Source organism: Seriola aureovittata, chromosome 16 (assembly GCF_021018895.1).
Source record: "Seriola aureovittata isolate HTS-2021-v1 ecotype China chromosome 16, ASM2101889v1, whole genome shotgun sequence".
In the NCBI taxonomy this organism is placed as follows: Eukaryota; Metazoa; Chordata; class Actinopteri; order Carangiformes; family Carangidae; genus Seriola; species Seriola aureovittata.
Genome location: NC_079379.1, coordinates 21,842,807 through 21,870,337, shown reverse-complemented (window position 1 = coordinate 21,870,337; position 27,531 = coordinate 21,842,807). Strand labels below are relative to the sequence as shown.

General features: G+C 40.2%; 1 protein-coding gene across 2 annotated transcripts in view; it reads left to right on the top strand.

Moving 5' to 3' along the window:
- Positions 1 to 27,531, top strand: part of LOC130183882 (CMP-N-acetylneuraminate-beta-galactosamide-alpha-2,3-sialyltransferase 1-like) — a 58,850-nt gene that overhangs the window by 5,351 nt on the left and 25,968 nt on the right. The window contains exon 1 of one of the 2 annotated variants that reach the window (XM_056399626.1): positions 16,490 to 16,565. The exons of the other annotated variant lie outside the window; for it this stretch is intronic. The gene's annotated coding sequence lies outside the window, so the exon portion shown is untranslated. Of the gene's footprint in view, positions 1 to 16,489; positions 16,566 to 27,531 lie in introns of those variants that run through there. 2 annotated transcript variants of the gene reach the window in all.

Genomic DNA, 27,531 nt, shown 5'->3' with positions numbered 1-27,531 from the left:
ACCTTCTTAAGATTCTGTAAATAACGTGGTGAATGAAATGAAAGTAAAACACAAGCCTCAAGCCTAGGCGTTTGCTTTGATTTGTTATCTGTCTGAATACACACATGCATAGTACATTACCCAGGAGAAAATAAGCATTTCTACATTATACAGCATGTGTTTTATCAGCGAGTCTGTGGAAGCAACAATATTAAGTGTTAACAAAGTTGCAAACGTCAATTAAAAAATTATAGAGAGTGATAGAGAAGCCGAAAAGTATAACAAAAATAGTATATCACTGGCTTATACAGACTAATCATAATAAACAGGCCTATCACTGCTATAATTACTGACAGTAGAATCATTACTTCCCCTAATGCTCCACTGCTACCGTCGTTAATAACAGTTCATTAATTAAACATACTATGGAAAACAGCAGCTCTGGTCTGTGAAAAGGACTTCTCCTTGACTGGACCCACAGAGTTACTGAGTGAGGCTTAATTTTGCTCTGGAGGTCATTTCAGGAATAATGAGCAGGAGAAATGTAAATACTCCTCTTTGCTTAACTGCCGGGGCACTTAGAATACCTGAGACAAGCCAAATTTGAGATTTAGCCTGATAATGAGCTGCTTATTTTAATACAACCAGGACTGGTGGGGTGAAAATGAGGCTTTTATGCTATGTTAAAAAAAAAAAAAAAAATTTTTTACAAGTGCTGTAGGCTATGGGCGAATGCAGGTTTCAACGGCACATTTTTTTCTGTAGTTTTGGGAGGGAAATGCAAGCAAAAGTTTAGACATTTCGATTTAATGAAATAGCTCTGATGACAGCAGAGGAGCGTGAACTAAAACACTGAAGTTTTTCAGCTGAAAAACCAAAACAATGAGTTGACAGACACTATAATGTTCTGCAGAGCTGAAGGAAAATGCAGAGCTGGGTAATAATTCTCTGCGGATTCTTCACAGCTTTCATTTATAAGTAGTCGCACGGTCCATTGTTAAAATGAAAATATTGATTATAGCTGCTTTAATGCACGGACATTAGTTTGATATTGATTTTTTTCTCGGTTCCCAAAATGCTTTAACTGTTCCTCCTCCGCACACATCCTGTATATACACGTTCCCTTGAGGGAATGGTCTTCAGATAATTCCTAATAACACTGAGAATGAATCATTGCTCCAAACTACTCAGAACTGCCTGTTAACCGAGTGACTTTTAATTGGCTGAACAATGTTTCTGTCTGCAGTCTAGCTGGCTATACGCTGCCAAAACTTCTACAGACAGTCCTTGAAACCCGTCAGAACTGTTGTAGGTCTTCATCAGAGCACAACACACATGCTAGTTGGCTTCTATAATGGTTATGAATAATTACTGTCTTCAGTAATTCTGTAATCAGTATTGGAAGTGCATCTGGCTGGCTTCTGTGTGGATATGACCACGGATATCAGAAGTCTACAGACTCTGTCTAATTTTCTAGTTTTTATTGCCTTGAAGGCTGAAATGAAAACCTATTAAAGCAAAGTTGATTTTTCCCTTTTCATTTGGATGTGGTGACATAACGAGCAAAAGGTAAAAATGAGAAGCAGCTAATTTCTGACGATGTATTAAAAACTGGAAATGAAAACTCTTTGGTTATACAATGATGAACACCCTGCACTTTCAGCTTTGATAACACCCGTGACCTTTCTGGATAAGTTTCTACCATCTGAATCGAGGAATTGCTTCCTTCAGACTGAAAGAGATTTCTCTATGCAGACTCCTCGTTGGATCAATCCACACTTTGTTCAAAAATCCGGGATAAAGATCTTTCTTTTTTCTCAGCTGGTGGTTGATTTGGCTTTGCGCTCTGGTTTGCTATCAAGTTGAAAGATGGAGTTCTTCTTTGACTTGAGCATTGTGTTTTTGTTCCAGAGGGCAGCAGATTTTTCCACCAAAAACTATATATGGAGCCATTTATCTTCCCCTCTACCCTGACCAGACCCCCCGTCCAGCCTTGTAGCATGATGCAGCAGCAGTGCACTTAAAGACGCACGCCAGTGTCATTTAAGCTGCAGTTATAGATTGTTACCGCTGACTGAAGTGTACTTACGCCCCAATCATTTCCGAATGCATGCTTTTTTTTTTAGAATAGCTCTGCATGTTATCATTCAGTGGGTTTGTTCACCCACTGCTTTTCCATCACCGTGTCCTCGGGGTCCTTGGAGGCACTGAAATGTCCACGGATGACACATCGAACGAGGGTCTTTCACTCAGCTTCTCCTTGCAACACTGCTGAACTGTGTAGGGTTATTGGCGTCTGTGGCATTGTGTGTCCTTGTTCACTGTTTCTTCGTTTTTCATTGTGTTTAAAAGACGACGTCAAACCAACAGAAGCCTCATGGAAGAATAATTAATTGTATTTACATCCAATGTGCAATTTTCAAATCACAAAAGCCACAATTTTAATCAGGACTGACATAATTAACAAGCTAACAATGTCTTAGCAACTTTGCAAGTTTTAAACGGCGGCTGCTGATTTCACCACCAACAACTGTCCCCTGAACATTCACTCAGCTGCAGTTAATTAGCGCTAATTACGTGAGTTGGCAGACGACCACAATGTTTTGTTTTTACACTTCAGTTTTTGGACGTGTCAGTCAGTGAGTTTTAAGGTGCTGGGATTCTGTTAACTAACTCTTGGCAAGAATGAGTGTACTTCCCCAAAATGCTCAAGTATCATATCATAAACACATCATATCTGTTCAAATTTATCTCCTTTATATTTAAATGCAGACCCCCCCCCCCCATGATCCAGAGCTGTGAAGCAGTCTGTCTTGTCACCCTGTGATGTTAATATTAACGTTAGCTCGAGCAGCTGCTCTGCAGAGATGTCAGCAGTATCATTAACTGCTATAAAAACGTTTTCAGATGTGACTTAACGGAAGTCGTTAAGAGAATTACTCTCCAGCTGTGCAGCTGTTGTCAATAAATATATATCACAACTTTACAACGTCACTATTTCACTCAATATTAATAAGTAACTGTTATACAATAAAGCCACTGTTGTGATGTCTTAATTAATGTGAGCTATTCACAATATTTTTTCTGCACTTAGAAGTGGACTTTTTACTTTTTAAGTTATCAAATGGTTTGATTTTGCATTTTAAAAAATGACACAAAAAGATACTGACGTACAAAATAAGATTTAAAAAATAAATGGAAGAAAAACACAACACAAAGACACAGAATAGAATACAAATTGAATAATATATTATTCAGTGCTTAACATTGGCCTGGATGTTTTTTTAGGTGAAGGGCAACGTCGTCTTCACCATCAAATCTTTCGGGAATTAAAACCAAGAAGTTAAAACTTGTTTTGGGCGACCCTAACACGCCTCTCCTCATCATTTTGAGACACTGAGTGCATCCTCTTGCATAATTAAGATGAACTGGATGTTATTTTTAGGAGGCAATGGTGTCTGTCTTGCCACCTGACCACGCAGCCCAGAAACCTTGCAAAGATGCAAATGAACGGTTCTACCCACAAAATGAGAAGACTGCAGCGCGCAGAATAAGCACTGTTGTTAATATTGCTTTTGGCCTCTTTGCTTCACTGATGAGCTTCTCTATGCACAGTCATTCATCTCAGAGGAACCTCCTGATCTTGGCGAGATCCTGTCACTGTATGTGATTACAGTTTCCATTGTGTTTCAGGCTGTGTTAACGGACTTAGAAATCTTAATTTCCTTCTTTTAATCTCAGCCTAACATCTGTGAAGTCATGGTTTTACTTTTTTTATTTTAGTATTTAGCACCGCTGGTAATGCTTAATATTACAGACAGCAAATTACAGTGTATTTTTGGTGTATTATGGGATCTTTATTCACCTCAGGGCTAGAGAGAACCAACAGGTAATGCCACCCTGTTTAAAGATCCCATATATTACACTTTTAATGATTAATGACTATTACCTTGCCTCAGTTAGTATTAGCATGTTCGCTCTGATCAATGAAGGCCAATCCTGAGAATCAAAATCAGATGTGGATGAATGTTATTGCACCTTTTCACATTAATATAATGTAGTCTCTATCTATTAGTAGTCGCCTCCCTCCTTCTTATTTTTACAGTTTTTCTGGTAGCAGGCAGAATTTTTATTTTTCCCTCTATACAGTAGCTATAACAAAATGACAAAGCTGTGATCTAAACTATTACTGGATCGTGTATAGAATAATAATAATAATAGCTAATTATATATAATTATAGTGACGGCAAAATCAGTTTGAGGCATGATTTTAAAAGTTCCCTCGTTTCCTGAGATACAAAATGTCAACATGTAAACAGTAGCCTGCTGCTGGAAATCCGGTTTTTGCTTTAAAACTCGTATCCACCGAGGGAGCGGGTGAATTTGCAGCTGGTGGCTTTTTTCTGCACCTTTTGATTCACTGTTGTGCTGGACTCACCCACTGAGTTTCACAGCGTGTCAGACTTCATCTCATTTCTTACAAATGGAAGCACAAACTAGCGCCTGTGTGGCTTTCAAACTGTGTAGTTTTCATTTTCATTGATCAAACAGCTAAATTCGCCTGTGAAGCTCGTGTCACAGATGTTACTATCAAAGCCGAGCTGTGGAGAAGAACACAGAGCAGCGGAAATGAAACAGACAGATCTTCACCTCCAGCTAATCAAATGACCTGAGTCCATGAAAAGAAAAGAAAAAAAGTTACTTTACACTGTTGGATCCAGTAAATAATAAATCAAATATAATTTTCTCATCATGCAAGTAAACACACGCAGCCTCTTTGTCTGATTAGGCCAAGTCATCTCATAGGGACTAGTAATCAGCTTAAAGGATAATACCACCATTATTGAGTTTTTCCTTATCTCCAGTGGCTAGTGATCTTCTGTATCCGCCCCTGACGATTTCACACTGCTATCTACAAATTTGAATTTAACTTATTTTATTCCTCTCGTTGCCTCCTGAGTCCATCAAAAGGCTCTGACTTAATATTTTGTAGTTATCCACCAGTGAATGTGATGAAAGTAAGCAAAATGAAAATCAGCAGTCACTCAGGCTTTTCTTGACCACGCGGCGCTGATGTTCTCACTTCCCCCTCATGAAAGATGCTTTCACGTTTAAACATGACCTGAGGGCTGAGTCGCTGTTTCGTGATTTATAGTAATAACTGTGGCAATTAATATATTGTCATTGATGGAATCAGGCCTGAATCATCGACATGCAGAGGATGTTTGTTGCTGAATGAATGGAACGAATGCCATTTGTGTTTTTTATTGCGGCATACGCAGAGAGCATCTCTCAAAATCTTACATATGCATATATATATATATATATATATATATATATATATATATATAAAATAAAAGCCTGTTATCCACATGTGCTTATCTGTCAGTACAATCAGGTTTTTCCTCCTTTAAATCTTAAAATCCCCACATTTGATCATATCCTTTTGATCACTATGGTAACCACAACAACAATAAATCGAAAACAAGGCCGCCAGCACCAGAGAAACCACAGCGTTGGTCAATTCCTTTCATTTTTGACCTTGAAACTAGTAACGTTACGAAGCAGTCCCAACTCATGCATGAAATCATAACAGCTACTGAGCTCACATGTAAACACATCCATCTCCCTTACAACCCACCAAACACCTATTGCTTATAAATACCAGAAAAAAAGGAAGTAAGAGGACCTTGAGTTTTGAATCTTTTGTGAAACAACCTGCTGTATTTATCCCGACAAGGACTTCTTGTGGCAGTGTGAACTAGGTGGATGGATGGGTTAAAGCAGAGTTTGGAAGGAAGGAAGACTGTGTTTCTTGTCTCCTACCAATAGTCGACATTGTTCTCTTTTAACCACCTGAGTTTGATCTTGACCTAAACCTTAACCAGATCAGAAAGGTATCGACAGATGGTGTTGCCCCTCTAATGCTTTTAAGAGATCAGAGGACACTAGTATGGAGAATTTTAAAAGGCAATAATCTGTTTTGTCATTTAGTTCGGAGGATTCTTTAAAAAACAAGAAACTATAAATGGTTGCATAACGCTGGCGAGACACTATGGATTATTGCCTGAACGAACAACACGCTGGCTGTTGGACAGATGAGTTTCTAGCAAGTTAGAAACTTGCAGTTTGAGCAGTTCCCACATTATGAACTCAGCCCAGTATCCCTTTGAATCCCGTCCATACTGGGCAGTGCCACACCTCACCATTTATACGTCCAATGGAAACACTCAGTGCCAATGCAGGAAGCAGCATGTCCTTGATGTACTGTAATGAAAAGCGAAGGTGGGGAGGTTTTTTAGTAACTGTAGGTATGTTTTAATTGACTAACCCTAATTACACCATGGCTATCGCTTTTTTTTTGATATAACCACAATCTTTCCATAACCTTAACGACACTGCAGGTGCCGTGCGCAGCTTTTGTAGAAAGCAACAACTTTAAAACTGTTTGACAGACCGATGGCAAACAAATGAATGTTCAGGTTTTTGCAGAACACTGACCTTTTTGTTTGGCCACAGGGTTTTTATAAGCTATGGTGAGCTTGTTTGAATATTATTGCAGCAGTATAGCCTTGACTGAGACTGCTGTGGAACAAATAGATCTGAACTTCACTGCAGAACAAACCTTCCTGTCTTTGTCTGTCCTGCTTCTTTTTTTTTTTTTTGCCCACAGTCTTCTGTTTTCTTTTTACTTGCTTTCTATGTTAAATGTTGTACATTTTTGTTATTGTCAACAATTCCCATGAAAAGTCCAAAACCAACAATGTGTTACTCTGTCTCTTAATAGGCACTCAGCCCCAAATCCATTGGTTCCTTGTGAGGACATTAATCTTTTTTCTTTTTTTTTAGCAGTTAGACATATATACTACATATGTGAGGGGCTGATATAAAATATACCACTGTGCACATGTTTATTGCAATGGATAAACGTGTCACAGTGCAGAGGTGTGACTCCCTGATGAGGTATTATATCAGGCTGTGGATACACAGACTTACGTATCCACACTTATTGGCAGCATAAATACATTGTGTGTTTTGGTATTTTCATAGAAAGAAAAATAGAGAATATCACCGATCTAATGGGCAAGATTAATGAAATCGTACTGTCTGCCATGTTTAAGATGCTGTGTTTCATAAGCACACGTTCTTTTTAAAATTCATTAAAGCGCAATTAAAAACAGACATATCAAGTGGTGCTGCTAATCAGTCTAATCAACACAGGGAGGTCGGATGTTGAAGAGGCGAGAGCGAGAGACATTAATCGAGACTCAACCTCTTCATCTTTGATTTCAGAGAAAGCTCAATGTAGAGAAACTGAAAAAGGAACTGATGCAAATTGATTCATCTAAGCACCAAAATATAAATTGCTTCTCCATTTTCTCATTAATACAGACTGTGCTAAACTAATGAACAGTGTTTACATCCATCACAATCCCTCAAATACCCGCGGTCGCCGCCAGACACAACACACACACACACACACACAAACACACACACACACACACACACACACACACACACCACACACACACACACACACACACACACACACACACACACACACACTGTTTGTTGCTGTTTTGATCCTCAATTTTCACACACATGAGGCATGATCACAACTACTACAACATGATCAAAGGCTTCCTGTTGCCCATGACTACTTATTGATCAGTGGTATGGGACGTGCATGGCTTCACATCAGAGTGGCTTGAAGTGTTGTCAGTGGAAAGCATAAAATGAAGCTACTGCGCTATAAACTGAAATTAACCCAGTGTTTTATCTGCTGAATCCAGTTTCTCACCTTTCCAGGCTGATTCATAGTATGAGATCACAATATGCATCAGTCTGCTTAATATTTTAGACGGACAGGATCCCTGACAAGAGCCCAACACACAGAGGAGGTACAAGTTTTATGTGAGACTGTCATACAGCAGCGTACATCACTGAGGCTGCATGGGACTGAAATCCCATACAAATAAAGTGTAGACTATATATTTTAAAAGTATTCCCGATGCCTTGTGGAGCTGTATTAAAAGTTAATGTGAGTGGAAAGGTAAGCAGAAAGGCAAACTATTCTTCAAACACCTGCAGAGCAGCCTCAGAGGGTTCCTGTTGAAACCTTCACAGCCCCCCCCCCAAAAAAAACCTTTGAAGCGCCCTAAAAAGCACCCTACTTATTTACAGTGAGGGATACGTTGACTCAGAGTATATGAGCTCCAGGAAGGTGCGGCATGCCAAACAGAGATTGCTGACAGAAAATGGAAAAAAAAAAAACATTTCCTGCTTAATATTAAAACTGTCTACCTCCCGAGGATAAGGCCTGCACCTCGAGCTGATATTTTGTTGCTGAGAGAAATCCCCAGAAATTCCCCTTTTCAGCTCAAAGGTAGATTATGTAAGATTTATGTAAAAGAGCACCCCCTGCAGGCACAGCAAAGAGTGACGAATCAAAACAAAGACGGCCTCCCACTCTGTGCTCTACATTTATCTAAAGGACAGGATGCAGGAGGCAAAATAAATACACCCCACACCCAAGACTTCGGCTACGGATGTCTCAACCACAAATTACTCTGCAAAAGAAAATCACAGTATTATCCTGCGACTATAGCAGTAGCTGCACAATAGCAACAGAAAGCTGTCTGTAAGATGTCAACATCTGCGTCATTGCACCAATAAACTCTCACAGTGTACCTTAGTCTTATATATCACTAATATGTCGCTTATTGGAAATATGCCATTACCAGTGTACACGTCAGCTGATATTTAATAAGAGTCTCACCCTGTTATAGTTTGTAGAGAGTTCTGACAAGTTTATTTTTTTTCCTTGTTAGCAGCGTGGCCTTAGGGATAGAAACAACTGTTGTCATCTGTCAGTCCACCACTTTCATCCAGACTGAAATATTTCAATCATTTAACATATATATATATATATATATATATATATATTAATTTTTGTCTGCTGATGGATTGCCATGAAATTTTGTACAGCAGTCACGGTCCCAAGAGGATGAAGTCTACTGACTTAAGCGATCCCTCAACTTTTCCACTAGTGCAACCATGACGTCAACATTTTCACCTTTCTGTTGAATACATTTATTACAAAAAGGACAGACGTTCATGGTTCCCAGAGCATGAATCGTAATGACATTTGATTTAGTGCCACCTGCGGGTTGAAATTTGAGGCTTTCAGGGATATTTCTTGAGAGCTATTTTGCATGGATTGCCATGAATCTGGTAGAAACACTCGTGAAGATAAATTGTAATGACTTCTCACGTTGCCAATATTTGTCTAATGTCATTAACATCAACCTCAGCTGGACTTTGTCTTTACTGCTAATTAGCAAATGTTAGCATGATCAGTTAATATAGTGAACAAAGTAACCCTTACACTGGCTAAACCTCAACATGCTACCCTTGTTATTCTGCGTACAGTGTGTTAGCATGCTGACTTTAGCATTAGCTCTAAGCTAAATTCTACTTAAGAACGGCCTTAGAAAGATGCTAGCAACTGTAAAATAGCTGCATCACAGTCACAATTCTTTCAAGAAATTTAAGGAATCATTATCAAAAATATTTGTGCGTCCTGTATCTTCAGACCATTTCTTGTACAGGAGCTCGGTGTCAAAATCTACTTTTCAAACTTTGCGTATTTCAGTTGACATTGTTTTTACATGGTGTAATTCTCACATGAGTTTGAGGTTAATCAAAGTGACCAACTGACACACAGAAAACCTGCGGCCAGGTAGTATTCACAGGAGTCTTGGTTCATTTCTGGGGCCGAAGGCAATATATAATGAAGCTGCCGTGTGCAGTCGACTGTGCGGACTGGGCACTTGAAGGTGTTTATATACAGAGTAGGAAGAATGTGAAAATAATAATCACTTGATGAATGTGAAAAATAGTGTTTATATTAAGTTAAAATGGTGGCATTTGTCATGTTGCTGTAAGTAATTGTTAGTGCAGAGTTTGAACATGCTGGAGCAGTTTTTATGCGACAGCTAAATTACAGCTGATCCAAGGTGTGTGATGAGGACACGTCGTAGGATTTGGTGCACAAGGAAGGCAATTATCCAGAGGGATTAGAGCACAGCTAATACTTGGAAATGTGCTTATTTGTCCATTTGATAAGACATGGAAAGACTTTAGTTGAAAAAGCAGAACTGAGCAACAGACACAGGTGATTCTGTTTATTTCCTTGTCTATTTGTTTAGGGCTTTTATATTGGTGACTTTAAAATGTGACCGCCGGCTGTTTATAGATTTTATTTGGTTCGTATAAATTGACTCACACTGACTGACATTTGCAAGAGTCACAGTGTCAAACTTACGCAGCTATTCAAAGAGTTCATCATTTAATGACACTTACAAGACAATTCCCAGTTATTATTAACCCAGTTTTGAATATTCATGTGATTCATTATATTTCATAATTATTAACATTGGTGTTATCAGATTTAATTACACACAGAACAGGCTGACAGCTTTAATGCAAAAAAAAGAGTAGCAAAACAATATGCAGATTTTTCTTTTGAGTAAAAAGTGCACAGAATCATCACGAAGCCTCTCGCGTTGACACTTTAAAGAGAATCCAGCACATTTGTGAGGAGAAGACATTCAAATATTGCTTAGCCAAAACCAAATAACACGAACACACTCACACTGTTTATCATGAATAATTTTGTTAGAGGATGAAAGTGTAAAGAGCACACTAGTCTTCACCACATACAACGTTTAGATTTCTGCCCTTTAAAGGTATCAGCCCTGTCCTGATCGCCCCCCCCCCACCCCCCCCACCCTCCCAACTTTATGACAAATATGCTCTGCCAAAAAAAGAAAAAAGCTCTGGAGAAATCAAATGGGTGAAAATGTATCCTGTAACCTCTGCTTACAATCCCCAAGCTCAGCCGGGAAAAAAAAAAAAAAATGTTCTGTTTGCACATTTTCTTGTGCTACAGAATGAAATTCATTTATTTGACTTTTGGTTTGATATTTATGCAAAGTACTCCATCTGAGCTGAGTGAGGCATTCAGGGAAATTTAGGTGAGAGGAGAAAAGTGTGGGCAGAAACATTCGTCCACTCCACATGGGCTGAAGTGACTTGCTGGCAAATCGCTTTGTAGCGCTCGCCGATCATTCTCCATCTGTAGTTTATAATAAGATGGACTTAGTATCTTTCCAAGGCTGCTCTTACCTTTGTTGTGCCTATAAAATGTTACTCAGTTTAAGGAATTATAAATGTAGTGAGTTTCTGTTTTCATTCAATTCAGGCAACGTGAAATATCGTCACTTGTAGATGATAAAATTCAGCCTTTTAATTGTTGGGGTTCAGTTTGATAATCTGAATCTAGTACTGAGCCCACTTATCCTGTCTGAATCTTCGTTTTTCTCTTGTCACATCCACTTAGTAAAAGCTTTCAACATTTGTCAGAATGTGAAACATCAGTTGTGTTCTGTATTTCATCAGATGAGAGCGCAGTGGTTTATGTTCACAACCAGACGCTGAAAATTAATTTTTCAGCCGAAGACATGACATGTTGATTAAATATGAATCTGACATGCTGAAATAACAGGTGTAGCTTATTTACTTTTGCACACACTATTCCCCAATTCGGAACTTATTAAGGCATCAACCTTGATTTATCTGTAGCCGTGGGTTGGTAATCAGCCCATGCCTTTGGTCCATACTGAATTTATCAAAAACTATTGGATGGATGCACATATACTGTACATGGTTCCCACATGATGTACTGTAGCTTCCTGACTTTAGACCTTTCCTCTCGTTCTTCCAGTTGGTTGCGGGTATAATGTCTAAACAGCTGTTGGATTGATTGTCATGAAATATGTTACACATATTCAAGTCCCCTTCAACTGTTATCAGATTGGATCCCTTAAAGGGATGTAGCTTGGGGCTTGGCTGAGGGTGGTGACTGTTTTGTTGTGACATCACAAAGTTACAGGAAGTCCTGACGGCTCGTTTTAAGGCTCAGTTTCTGAATACAGGTTGTGTAGATTTCTCTGTGGACTGAGGCTTTGATACTTTCACAGTATTAATATAGAACCTAGACCTGATTTATAATCAAAGAAGGACATGGACATCTACCTTTATACAATATGGGACCTTTAACATTTCATCTTGTGCCATCATCAGATCAAAATTTCAGTTTGTCCTTTTATACTTTGGTTTGGGATCAAACATTTGCTAAAACATTAACATTCCCATCAGCCTCAGCTGTAGTTTGTGTTTTGTGCTAATTAGCAAGTTTGCATTTAATTCATTATCAACGTAGTAACTGATACTTTGTAACCGTACTTAACCGATTTTAATTACTGTAGCACAACACTTTACCTTCATTTTGTTTCTGTATTTACTGATAAGAATATAATATTGGAAATCTTCTCCTTATTCATGCAAAATAGAAAATCTAGTTTGTAAGAAGTCAGTAACGGGTGAAATGCATCATTAAATATTAGCTTTATGCCAGTTGTCAATAAATATCTGCATTTTTATTTCAGGGACACCAGTTGTTCCAGCAAAAATACACCCTGTGCTTGAAGACGCCACTGATGGAGAAATGTCTAGTAGATACTAAATCCAAAACAGATGGTACATGCATCAGTAGATTATTGAAAATACTTTGCATGGTTTCATTGGAAGGAAACAGAAGCAATATTGACACTGTTACCAACGATAACTATTCTGTAAACTTAACGGTTGTGAACTTTGTACTGTAAACACACTGCTCTGTAAACAGAGATATCGAACATCTCCAGTGAGCCAGCCAGCTGTGCTGAGCCCTCCAGTACAAACACAACATTGGATTAGTGGGAATCAGTGTGATCAATGTGATTTCTAATCCATTTTCTAATGGCTTCATGTAATTGATCCAAAAGGTCTGAGAGGACAAAAACTCCTTTACTTACTCACTCACTCACTCACTCAGACGTATGTAAAGACAGAGAGACATTTAGTTGTGATTATACTCTTACTGTAATGAGGCTAATCAGATAAAGAAATCTAAATGATAATATCGCAGTCCTTTATTAGGTTAATATTGATTATTTGAGTGTATGTACCTCCACCCAGTGACTAAGCACTGGTTCATTTCTCCTGTATCATCCCAGACCCGTCCTGAGTCTCCCTCTGGACCCCCTTCCAGGCTCATCCCCTGGTGGATGAGGCCATCACCCAGCTGCTCCACAGTCCGCCCTCCCATTTAGATGACTCTGATAGCACTGCGCCTCTAACAGCGTACTGCTGCCATGCAGAGGCTCCTGTTGTGTCCTGGATTACAAACTATCTTGCCAACAGCCCGCGGTTGGTATGATTCCAGGGGCCACCTCAAGGCGCCGTCCTGTTATCTCTCATTTGTCTTCTTATCTCCAATTTGAGCTTCACGTCGTCCCAAGTTAAAGAAAGACTCCTATGAAACGTCAGTTACAGGATTGAACACTGATGAGAACAGGGATGGCTTCAGGTGGTGTCTGTATGGATTCATATTAATCATCCAGGTAGTGAGATGTCAAACATAGTTTAAAACAATCCAGTGGGGTCGTTACTAAATGGCTGAATGGCTTCTTAAAGTCTGCTGTCAGCTGAAATTCCTCTGCGTTTGTCTCCGTGGAGGCACCAGGCCTCCTGATGAACGAGGACGTGTTTGAGGAAGGAGTCACTTTATAGCGATCAAGTGCATTTGTCCTTGTTTACTGAAGGAATGCGCTGAGGTTATGTAGACGGATCAGACGTGAAGAGAGAGAAGGAGGTATGTGAGGGGGAGTCAACATCATTCAGACAGTGAGAATACAGTGGTAAAGGACTTTGTAGCAAATTAAAAAGATGCACTACAAAGCTCCTTTACCACAGATATCCACTTAGCACCACAACACAGGAGTAAGGAGCCGCAGTGTGTGACTTTCCATATGATCTTATCCTTCAGTGGCATCCTGCTTGGTTTGGTATTTTCTCTGACTTCTAATGGCTTATAGCAGGTTCAGTCCAGTGAGTTATAACTGAGGCGGATTGTCATATTTAACAACAGCAATAATCCTGTCAAATGAGTTTAAAGTTTTCCAAAAGTCTCTCTTTTTTTTGCTGACATTATTTGACTATTGGCTGTATATCACATGAAGCCTTCATCTCGCATCAATACCACACTTGTACTTCCAATAATGTTTTCTCTTCGATCTGTTATTCGTTTTGTGCTTCTCTGTGTTTTGCATCTCTTTGTAGTTGTTCTGCGTCTCTTTGTAGTTCTGTGACTCTTTGTGGTTCTTTTTTTGTCTTTGAACTGAGCTCTGTGACTTTCTAAAAAAAAAAGAAGTTTTAACAGTAACTTCGATGGAGTTTCTGGCCTATTGGCCCCCCGAGACCCTCGGGCCCCTTGAGTCTGTGCCCGGTAAGCAAGGTCAATAATCCATCCATGACTGCAGCCGATACTCGCAAGTTAGTTTCTTTTGTGCACCGTTTCCTGAGCAACACGTCGGCATCAGGTCTTTGCTAGCAGCTGAACTTAAACAAGAAATGTGAATGTGAAAGTGTGAATTTTACATTTTACATGAGACAACATGTTTCATTTAGAGGAGAGCTCAAAATAATGAATATGTCTGTCAATGATATTTCATTCGTCGCCTAGATGGAAGAATAAAAGCCCTCAGTAATCATGCTCATTAGCGGCCATGATCTTTTCCTTGTGCACTTTTCCAAATTGCACACACACCTGCATAATGATTCATGCAGTAATTACGCATGTTTCAGTCGGTGTGAGTTAATCTTCCTTAAAGTACTGACACTGTAACTTCGTAGGTTTTCAGAGAGGCAGCATCGTTCCTTCTTGTGTCCATTTGAGGCCAGTTTATTGATGTGTCAGGACTTTTGAGTAACAACTAACTGGAGTGGCTTTATACATTTCACATGTGTAAGCACAAAACGGTTTTAGGTTGAAGTGGTGGGCTGTGGCTTGTGAAGTTTGGAGAAGCATCTTGTATGTTTTTATTTTGCATGTGTCCCTGTGTATGTGGTTATTTGTTTGTTCGACTGTCATGTTTTCATCAATGCTTGTGCAGCATGTCTGGAAGTCACTGATTACTAATAACTGAAATTACAAAATGAAAATAATGTCGGAATTTACATTCACATGCACATGGTAACAGCCACTATCAATAAATCCTCCCTGACGATGAGACTTTCTGGAGTCAGACAGTATTTTCCAAGGCAGATGATAACACTCTGAAAGGCCCACTTCCACATAATGACAATTAGAAAAAGAATTGCTGATAATAGTTTTATACTTTTATGAGGTAAAATTTTAAAGGGGCTATTTGAAGTTTTCTCTGCCGCCGAACGTGGTTCCTTGCTGGGAGCGGGCGGGGGTGATTTCCACTTAACAAGAGCTTCAGCCATCGTTGCCTTTACAAGGCAAGATGTTATAATCCCCTCTATAATAATATATAATATAACATTTCCCTCTGAGCTGCGCTACATCTTCAGGGAAGATTGGAAGTTACAGTGAGTCGCTATCAGAAAGTGACGAGATGGTCCGGAGCAGCTTTTATTTAAAATCTCATTTTGTGACTTTATTTTCTACTATATTACATATTGTTGCCGTGATTTGAGGTGGTCCATAAAGGTCAACAGATGTCACACTGAAAGTTAATACACTGTTCTTTAGACCTCGACTGATTTTATTAGTGGTCGACACGGACAAATTCCACCACGTACTGATCCCAGCACTGCTGATACATACAGAAACAAACTAGCTGTCTGTGGGTTTCTGACACAGCCAGAAAGCTCCGAGTCCAGCCAACAGTCCACACGGTGGCCCAGTACCGACTACGTGGGGTGGGGTGGGCAGTGGGGGGGGGGGGGGGGCTCACATTATTAACAACCTGCAGTGGTCCGATAACACTGTTGCAGTAGATTAGACAGGCCAGAGCTGGCTGTTCTTCCTGAGGAGGTTCAGGTTATTTAATGCAGCCTGTCTTAATCCCACACACTGTAACTGAAAGGTCTGCCAAAAAAGTCCATCTGTTCCCTGCATATAGGCTCCTCGAATATATAAACTTCTGAAAGTTTTAAAAAGTTTTTGGGGTCCTTTCATGTCGTGGTTGATTTTGAATGGGACTATAAAAAAAAGACCATCTGTGATTGTTACTTCACTGTAGAGCCGTATATCTTTACCGGCTCTACAGTGAAGTGACAAACATTTGGGCATTAACTCCCAAAGCATATAGTCAGTATACTGTATGTCGAAATCTACAAAGTGGAACTATTGTATGGTTTTCATCAAGTTCTCATGGGGACCAGAACAATTTGTAAAAACACTAATAGAAAATATCTCCTCCTACACGAGCATCTACACTGTCTCCTCCATCGCTCCCTCCTCTGTTACTGGCACACATTGTCATAACGAGGAAGCTAGTTAACGGCGTGCAAAATACTGCAACTGTTTTGGCTCAAGAGCTTTTTCACAGACACACATATCTACAGCACTGCTACAGATCCATAAGTAACAGGAAGTCAGTCATTTTAATTGGCAGCTCGCTTCATGTGGAGACCACCCAGACAGTGAGACCACCAAGGAAAGCTGGTTGGTGAGTTACTTTGAAAATGTAAACTATAAATACTTAAATAGAGTTTATTTTATCAGACTATTTATTAGAGCTCTGTAGCTTTTATTTTGAATTCCTCCTGTTAAATATTTTATTTAAAAAAAAAAAAAGCAGTTTTCTGAACTGCTCCAGTTTTCTCTGTCAATTTGCTGTTGCCGCTGTTGCTGTTGCCAATAATGAAAACTGAATGCTTCTCTAATCTGTTTCATATTAAAAGCTGTTCAGCTGGCAGAATACGGACACTTCTCTGGAAGTCTTTTGTTGTGAAACATCTGCAGGAAATGAAGCAGCTGAATATTAATATAGCATGGAACAACCAGATTGATTAAAGAGTATAAATAAATCAGGTATGAGTTAAAAAGCAAATTCAGATTATTTGAATTTACAATTTTTGCTTAATTTTTGCATGGGGCTGATTTGCATTTGCTCAAACAGATCGAGGTTTTATTCTGCCACTGACTTTTAATTGGCAGTCCTTTTAGACAGCTCCTGTTGGACTTACTTCTACAGAACAATGCAAATGCAGCACAAGTTCCTTACCGATCAGAGTAGCTGGAATCTGCATAGAGCTGCATGGTGTTGATTCTCGGTTGGTTCAATAGTATTAGTAGAGGAGTGACTTGATTCAGTATTGATATTGACTTCACCAGGACTATGAGTCTTTAGTCATGCAAGCAGCTCCGTGGGGCTGAACTTAGGCACAGTGGTGGTCTGAGCTAAATGCTAACATCAGCATGCTGACAAGCACACAATGACAATCCTAAAATGCAGATGTTTTGCAGGTTCATTATGTTCGAGGGGGGGGGTTGATTCTAAGTGGATTCAGTAGTATTACCAACCCTGTCATATTTCCTGATTTCAATATTAAATCAAACGAGCTTTAACGCGTTACTTACTTATGGCACTGTGTTCCACTGTGGAGCTGCTAGTACTGTGGGTTAGGAGAGAAAATTGGGATCATCAGGGGCAGGGAGTCTTTGTTCCAGAACAAGACTGCAGGCTAGAAAGTGAGCAGTGAATGCTTAAAATGTCAGCACTCAGAAACACAATCATCAAATCACTGCTATTGATCAACAAAGATATATCAAATTTCCTGCAGGTAAACTAATATGGCCCCTGGGCTGGAGGGTTGCAGTCAGCTTTCTGACAGGTGCTTAAACCTGAACAACAGAATATACTGTTCAGTCCATGTTAGACTTTTGGTACATTTAGGCAACGAGATCTCCTTCGTTAGTGTTCCAGGGGAAAATCCTAGTTAAAGGAAACCATTACTGACTGTTGGAAAAAGACTTGATGCCAATCATCGTTTTCTGAGTCAGACACTTTGAACCATCCACCCTTCAATCCAATCCTCTAGAAGGACTTCACAGCACTTCCTGCTGCGTTATGCTTCTGAACATAAACATAGGTTCTTTCAAGTATGAACAAACAACCAATGCTGTCGATCTCTGGAGAGGACAGTCTGCTTTTCATGTTCTTCCTGACAGAAGTGAATTTTTTCCAAATGCAGAAGTGGATCTGGAACGAGATCATACACAGACTGAACTCCTCAGTGGATCTGACTGACACACTGATAGAGAAATCACTCGATTTGGAAAAGAGAAGAAAAAAAAATTTATATCGGCCTTGTTGTTGTACTGTAGTGACAGATCTGTCATCCCCGCCTGATGTCTGAATGATGATTGTCAGAAATTAAACAAAGACAGCATCCTTGTGCCATGCAGTTGAATAGGACCGCTTGCACTTGAAAGCACGCCATTTCAAACATGTCTCCTTGTTGTGAGCCAAATCTGTTGAAATCCTTGGAGGATTCTTCCTCACTGTAGGCTACTTGTTTCAATGTGTCGTCAGTCCCCAGTAGACATACTGCCTTGGCCTCTGATCTCATTTTGTGGCTCACATTTTTCACATCTACATGAACAGGAAAATGTAACCCTCTGGTGTGAAGCTGCTCTAAAAAAAAAAAAAAAACGAGAAAAGAAAACCGATCACAAACCCTGAACATAAAGAGCCATCAGCATCATGGTAGACATATTTATGTTAACAAAAATGCAAATGGACCGGTTTATTTAATTCAGGGCTTCCCTCACCCTCCCCTGTGCTCATGATTAATGGGACAGACATTGCCTGTTGGATGGAGAACTTCCTTGACAAAACACATTAATACTGAGGCCTGTTTTACATTCTTTTTCCTGGCTGGATCTAGCTATCAGTGAAAGTGCAGGAAAAAAATTGGCCTGCATGCAAAATGGCCTCATCACCACACAGAGATAAAAAAATATAGGCGATATATGGGAGCTGGGTCACCAGTATCCTGGGAACACGGATTTTTTTGTTGACAAACGTGCAAATCGACTTCGATGAGGCATCCCACATCTTCCGCTTTGTTAATGATTAATGAAGCAGACGTCTCATTTTGGACAGAGGACGTGCCTGACAACACACATCAATAATCTCAGCTGCTTTACATTCTGTCCACCTTGCTATCAGTCGAAGTGCAGGAAAAAAAACAAAACATTCGACTGCATGCAAAATGGTTGGGAGATTTTTCCGTTTGAGAGTAAACATCAAAACCAATTTTCAGGGGGAAGCTGGAGCTGCAGCTACCTTTACCTGTGTTTGGTTTTACTGCAACAGGGGCTTTTCCAATCTGAGAATCATCAGCCGGCGGATACTGAGCTGGGAAAAGCAATTGGCTTGTACAAACTGTGGCCCTATACCTCATATCGTGTGTTATATACATTTATTCATTTCATTACCATATTCATGCATTTGTCCAAATGTAGAGCTTTTAAGGTGATGAGCTCAAAATGGTATGATGAGAAGTATCATAAAGTTTAATCAGGAGTTTCCTGAGCTACCTGGTAGTTCATCTAAAGTTGAAAAACAAAGCCCACTCTTTTTTTTTCCCAAATGTAAAAAAATCATTCAGATTCTTTCATCCACTAAACTAATTATTTAGCCGAGTGTAAATGTTCACCTGCATGCAGTATGTTAATTAAGATTTTTTTGTTGTTGTTTTGTTAACTCACATAGTTGATGTTAAATAACTACAGTTAAAGATCCCCTCGGACGAAAATCAAATGTACATATATGATGTTTAAATAATACAACAATTGAGGGAGCCTTCCGTATGGGACAGCCGAGCCGTGATGCAATCGGTCTTCAAATGCAGCCCTTGGAGGATGCAGCCCCTGAATTGGGACAGTTTTTGTCAGTAAAGAGAGCGAGAGTTTGCATTAGCAAACCCACAAACACTGTGTCAGCCACTGCCAGTTATAAACTAACAAACAAACATACAAGATGTTACCTACACGAACTGTTCCGGTCTCCTAGTTGCGGTGCAAAACAGAATCAGCAACAAACTCCTCTGAGTCTGGGTCTGACTGAGGCTGAAACATGTGTCTGAGTCTCTCTGATGTTTCCTCCTCTAACCATCTTGATACTCTCACCAGTCAATCTATAGCGCAAGCGGCGGGGCACAAGGAATTTCTCAATAAGGAAGTGAGCATAGATGTGCTACCAGCCCCGTGTAGTTTTTCTTTTATAGCATGAAAAAGCAACAGATGGTGTCTTAAATGGTCACTTGCTACAGCTTCTAAGATACTGTCAGCTTGTTTTATATCAGGCTGGGTAAGTTACCATTTCAAAAGCAGCTCTTGTGATTTGAAAATTGTACTCTTTCAGATTGCAGCTTCCTCAGAGCTTCATTTCCTTGAGACTTTGTAAGTGCAATTTGAATTATTTATCATCTACATGCCATTTTTGTATAATTTCCCAGACATATAGTACGTGAATTCAGCTTTAACTGCATTAATTAAACGTATAATTATAGATCAGCATATATTATAGCTTGGATGTTAGTAATACATTTTAAGCCCGAGTGATCCTCCAGTGGGTCAGCCATTTACAAACTTGTGCTGTGCATGTAAACACTGTTCAAAAGTGACAGAAATTCATTTTAAATTCTAACGCAGATGCAAAAAGTATCCAAAGATACCAAACATGTCAGACTGAATTTTGGGGAAATGTAAAGTAAACCCATAAGACATGCAGCATATTTTCACTTGACAGAACAAAAACACTGAGCGCAGGTTTTGAATATTTCACTCAACATAATATAGCTGGAGTGGAAACAAGGTGATATACAATATACCATACTATCAGACAGAGGCGAATGGGGTTATTTTTTTACATAAGGGGGGGGGGGGGGGTCTTAAGGGGCTTAAATGGTAAGCCTGAGCTAAGGGAAATGCTCAGAGTCATAGTGTGAAGGTTCATCTCATCTGCACTTCTCTGTGCTTATATTCAGTGACATGAGCCCGAGGTGAACGAGGCAGACTCACAGGGAGTTAACACACCGGGGAAACTTTATTGCTCCTGGCAACTGCAGGTACATGGATGGGTGTGAAGGACGTGACTAATAAGAGTCTGCAGTAATCAGAGGCAATGCAATGAGAGAATGTCTAAGTGAGTAATACAATTTTGGGATAATAAAATTAAGAGTTATAATCAGCCGCTGAGCCAGGGCAAAATGAGTAAAGGTCCGTTAGAGTTATGTTAATAACAGTAAACCTAACAGCAACAAGGGCATAGAAGAAGCAGGGGGTACATGGTGTAAATGGAAAGATCACTATCTTTCAGCAAGAACAGACTGCCAGAGACAAACCACAATCTTATGATCGCTAATAACAGCAACACAAATGAGTGCTAAAATCAATAAAGGTGATGTCATGTACTTACAAGCACAAATAAGTTTTTTTTTTTTTTTCCCCATATTTGAATTAAAACTAGATGACAGCTTTTTGCTTATGCTGCCAAGTAACTGTCAGATTAACGTCATACGGCCCGCAGGCCCGTCAACGGGCCCATTGTGAGGTTCTGAACATGTTCTGATGGAGTAAACCTGTTAGCATTTGTCAATATAGACAGGCTGCGCCTCCTTAGATCGGTTAGAGGCTGTAGAATTCAAATATTTGGTTTATTTTGTGCTAACTATGAGTAGGCCTACATAAATTTAATTTATTAATGTCTCCCAGCATGGTGTACCAGCAGAGTGTGGTGACTGCTTACCGTTTAGACGTGTAGAACTCCGATTCTCTCTCCATTCATCCGTTGTTTGTATTCCTTTCGTCCGTAACGGTCCACAGGTCACAAAAATCAAAAGGGTTCCTTATAAAAGTATTCCAGGCTGTGAATATCGTAATGAGAAGTCCAAAGAAGACAACAGAGCGATTTGTATCCGGAAGAGAGTGAGACGTAATGACGTGTTCTCCCAGTCAGGAAAAGCCTGTTTTTTTCTACAGCTTTTCTAACTGATGCTAGTTTGTGGATAGACATCTCCTCTGACCAGTCAGAGCAAAGTAAGGGGGTGGGCACTTCAGAGGCAGGGCCAATAGGCTGAGAGCCTGCTGCCTGAGTTTCTATGACGGACAAGGATCAGCTCTGTTTTGAACGGTTCCAAAAGGTTTCTTCGGCATCAAAACGCTTCAGTATTGAAGAGTATATTAAAGAGTTAAAGTACATTTCTCCCAGTTTTCCTTTTCGAAAGGTGTATTGACACCAGTGAAAAAATTAACTATAAAGCCTACTTAATTAAACTTTTAGGTCCAGAGGCCTTGAAGCTTCGCAGAGCAGTTTCGTGGTATTTTTATATATTCTTCTAATTGTCAACAAATCTCAAAACCAACAATTCACTGGGCGGTTTGTCCCGGTTCCTACCAGTGATGCGCAGATCGGCTGTGACGTCAGCCCTGTTATTTAGAGACCCACACCCAATCACACATTACCATCATTTTTCAGTGGGATATTACATGTGATGATATTGTGACATGTTACACTGAAGTAGAAAAAGGCAACAGGTATTTCTACAAAAGCCTGAACACAGTCTGACATTAAAATTCTCAATGCCACTGCTACTTCCTGATCACAAACAAATTAATAATGATGTTTGGTTGCTGCCCAAAATAAATGATAAATCATAACTAGTTCAGCAATCTAAATAGAGTCTAATTGATGCAAAATGAAGCTTAAAAAAATGTTCACGTCTTAGAGAATGTAATTAATATTTTCCTCATACATCATATATTATTTCACCCACCTGCAACCCATCCGCTGTTAATCAGAATGTTAATTTTTATGACCAGGCCCGCCTGGTCCGGGGAATTACCGCAGTGTCCACGGATAGAACTGCGATCTGCACTTCCCTAGTTTCTATGGAAGACAAAATTTCATTTTCAAAAACAGCTCAATAGTTTCCTAAAACAGCTGGACACTGCAGTTTTCAACAGACAGGAGTAAATAATGTATTTGTTGGGAACTATTTTCATATGTGGATTGATACATATTTAGTGCAGCAGTAGCAGGATGGTGTATGTGTGACTGACTTAAGTTAAACTGCAGTGTCCGTGTTCATGAAGGAATAAGATAAATCAGGCTTTAGTTAGGGTTAGGACACAGACTGTTTATAGATGGTATTAGTCTGTGAAGCAGCAAACGGTCACTTTTGAATGTCACTGTTTTTGATGATGATGTGTAGTTTGTTCCCTCGTAGGAACCTGTATATGTTCACACACACAAATCAGGATGTGTAAACATCAATAGCTAGAAGAGCACACACTCACTGCAGTTTGAAAATGCTTAAAATAACACATTGCTGTTGGACAAAAAAAAAATATATATATATATAATAAACCTCTCACCTTCAAAAAGTCAGGGGCTAGATAAACAGCTGCATTTTAAATTCGACCACTTTGCACTCCGCTGGATTTTGAAAGAGTTTCATGAAACCAGGGGTCGGAGACTATTTCCAGCCCAGCGAGAGCCACACAAACCCTCTTTAGAAGCATGAAAATAAAAAAGATTGAAGTCAGATGCTTTTTCTTACAGCAAACATGGTTTTAGATTTAAGGCTTTGAGAAACACTAAAAGAAAAGATTTTTATACTGTACGTCTTTTCACACTGTTCTCCTTGAGTTTAATTAAGTACATCCGACAGCTGACCTGGTATTACTTCCATATCTGTGGACGGATTTCAGAACAATTTCTTCCTTTATTCAAATCTTGTGAGAAGACCTTTCAGTCTCTCCGTGCCCCTCAAATCCTCTTTATGTGCTTGAGCAGCAAACATAACCATGCCTCCGTTTTTATTAAAATAAAGCACTGACTGAAAGTCAATAGCTGTGAAAATGAAATACTCTCCACCAAAGCCAGAGACTAGAGCATGAAGACTCATAGATGTGATGCCATCAAATGTAAAATCTGGAGCTTTTTCATTTTTTATTCTCTGAGTGATATTATTAGTTATGGGGCAGGAATTTCACAGAGGATCCCTCTGGATTTCTTCTCGCTTGCCTTTAACATCTCCTTCTTATTCGTCCCATCTGGTGCAGTTTCAGATACTGAAAGTTGATGAAAGCAGACATTCGGGTTTTTCTTATTTCCAGCTGTCGCATAATAATATTCATATTAAGAAACTGGGCAGTTAGGCTACTTTATTTATACATGAAGGCTTTCTGAAGCCCCTTTTCTCAGACGCGGAAAACATAACATCGTTCATCTGTCTGGTTAAGCAATGGCCTTTTTGTCAGTCAGACATACAGTCGATGTCTGTTATGGGAAACTTCCCTCGCTCCTTCAAGCCACGTCAAGACCAACTTTTGCCACTTTGTTAACGCAGCAGGGACGCAGTAGGAACCTCCGCATCACGGCACTGGCCTTACGAGTAATGGTATCATTAAAACAGTGTGTTCTCTCTCTCCGACTAGCTGCATCAGTGACAGATTTTAAAACCTATTCTACTGTTAAAGCCTCGATCAATGACTATTCTGAGCGCGGTGGGCGTTCACCCTCGTTTCTCTCTTGGTTACGGATCAAGGTTACATCTCCTCATCCGTTTCATTGTTTATTAGATAGAGAGTATTGCTGCAGATTTCTTTAAGCACGACAGCGCAGGACTCACATTTGCTTGATATTCATAAATTTACCTACGAACGATGATTTAAAATATAAGGAAGGGGACAGCTGGTATGATCTCTTGCCCTGCAGTGCAAGGCTCTAAAATGAGAACATTATTACTTTTTCGTGGTTTAATAGTGATTTTATTCTCTTGAATACTTGGGATATACACTCACTGAGCACTTTATTAGGAACCCCACACTAACACTAGGTAGAGCCTCGGGCCTCAGTTCTTCCTGTCACTGATTCCACAGGATGTTTGGAGACTTTCAGATTCTGCTCCGTGTTGACATGATGGCAGCACATCATTTCTGCAGATTTTTCAGCTGCACATTCATCAACCAATCTCCTGTTTCTGCCACATCCCTCCCACAGTTGTTTCTAACCATGATTGATTGGTATTAAGGGATCAAAGTGTGGCAAGAAATCATTCCCCACACCATTACACCACCACCAGCCTGGACTGTTGACACAAGTCAGGTTGGGTCCATGGATTCACGCTGTTGAAGCCACGTTCTGACCCGAACATCTGCTGCCTAAGCAGAAATCCACATTCATCAGACCAGCCTACGTTTTTTTTTTCCCAGTCTTCAACTGTCCAGTTTTGATGAGCCTAGTTTTTTTTTTTTTTTTTGGCTCCGTTCTGAGTAAAGACTCTAGAGACTGTTGTGTGTAAAAATCCCAGGAGATCAGCAGTTTCAGAAAAGCTCAAACCAACCCCATCATCACGCCACAGTCACTGAGATCACATTTTCTTTCTCTCTATTTTGACATTTGGTGTGAACATTAACTTGAAGCTCCTGACCTGTATCTGCAGGAGGACAGTATCTGCTGCCACATGATTTGGGGCGACGTGCTAATTGGCTGAAGTGTTATCATTTAAGCTGTGTGTTTAATTTCTATGTGTGCGTGCGCTTCGTGCTGCTGCAGCTTTCATCGTTGATGTGACAGCATTCAAGTCGGATTTGCAGTGTTTGGAAAATGTTTCTAGGGCCGACCTAGTCAGATTGCCATTGTGACTTTTGTGTAAGAGACATGACGCTGACATGTTCATTTATCTAACGAGGTGCGTGTATTACAGACAAAGCTGCTGCTGCTGAGATAACTCCCACTGAGAGGCTTGGTTCAACAGCAGCAGAGATACCTCTCTGAACTGTACGAGACATATGAGCCCTTTAAAACTGCAGATTTTTGTCTTCTTAAATTGCCCGCTAGTAGCAGAGGTAAGCTGGGGGAGAGAGACAATCTCCACAGAGCACAAACTGAAAACACTTTACTGTAACTACACCCTGCAAAAGTTGATGACTTCTCAAAACTGAAGATTAGGGTGAAAATCTAAGCTCACACACTGCTGCTTGCCACCCCCTCTCTTTCTGCCCCCCCCCCTTCTCTCTCCCTTCTGAAGTGTGAACAGACGCTTTGCTGTCTCAGCTTGGCGAACTTTGATCAGCGCAGGGTTGCCAGCCTTCAGTCGGACAAGGTCAGGGGAACGAGATGACGGTTGGTGTGTTGTCGAAAAAGGCGGGGGGGGAGTCGCCGCCACCTGTTTGAGAATATATTCAGCTTGAGCTCACATCTACCTGGTCCCTTATTGCCAGCGGGCTTCAAACTGAGTGGAGTCAACAGCCTGCTTTATAGAAGTAGGCGTAGTCATTGAAGTGTCCATTATAAGTGTCCCCAGGTATCCTTGTCAAACTCGCTGCCTTAGACAATAACCAACCTTGGGCTGTATGCAAATCCTCAGTCCGCTGTGAGTTACGGAGCTGCGAACAGCAGACGGGATCACTTATAAGCCTTCCTGTGCATTGGCCTGTGTCAGTGCTGCTGATAAATGGCTGTACAGTTTGTTTTTCTGCTCCGATGGCCAGAATGAAATCAACAGGCAAGCTGTGTCGCCCCCGTCTTAAACACAATCCTCTTTGCTTCCCTCCAGGGTGGAATTTGAATGACCTGATCAATTTCTAATCAGGAAAAGACCCGCAGCCTTTCTCTCATCATAATGGAGTTTCCCCACAAATCTTCTGTTTGGAGACCTGGCTCAGAAATTGTTAAGAGCAAAGGGCAGGTAGAGTGTTTTGTAGGGCTAATTTTTCAGATGTATTTCTCACCCTGTGTGCGGTGATGATAGCACTTCATCTGCAACGTGGATCTGCTGTTACCTAAATATAGCACTATATGTGGAAGCCTAAACGCAACTGCACATCAGAATTAAACCCGGGCTCTGTTAAAGGGAGAGGTGGCCTTTTGAAAAATGTTGAATATGAAACCCCAGGAGGTGCGCCTGCTTTGTCAGATGTGAAAAAGCCGGGGTCTGAAAAAAACATTCCTCTGTTCTATTTTATCCTGGGAGCTTGGTCACAAGTATGTTTCTAACAGACTGTACAGGCTCTGCAGCGGGGCTCGGTGATAGGACTTCAAATCAATGTCATGATTATTTCAAACATTTACCTCATTTACCATTAATGAACGATTACTTTGGCACTTATCGGACTTTCTCTCTTCTTTTTTGAGCCACGCACTTTTCATATTCAGCAGTGTGACTGTGTCCAAGTGGTTAGACAAATTGGTGGCGTTACCTTTGGCTGTCCATGTTGGATTCACCGCCGTCTGCTAGTCGTGACTGATGAGACTTTTTGCGACATGTCTTTTTTAAAATGGGAGTCTATGGGGATTGACTCGCCCCATGTGGCCATTCGAGGAACTGCGGTTCTTCGTTGGCTTCAGTTTCCAGCCCTGGAGGTTGCTGCTCGCAGCAGAATCAGTATACGTAATTTTCCTAAATCTAATTGAAATGTCTGTTTTTCACATTAGATCAGCACAATCTTTCCATATGGCAACTGCTGAAGTGCCCCCTGGTTAGGAATCACTGGTTTAAATGATATCACCTACAACTGGCGTGGGGGGAAATAAAAAAACGTTTAAAATTTTATGCCTTTAAAGTGGCAGAATGGAGAAGACCAGCAGAAAAAAGAGCGAAATCACAGGAAACTGT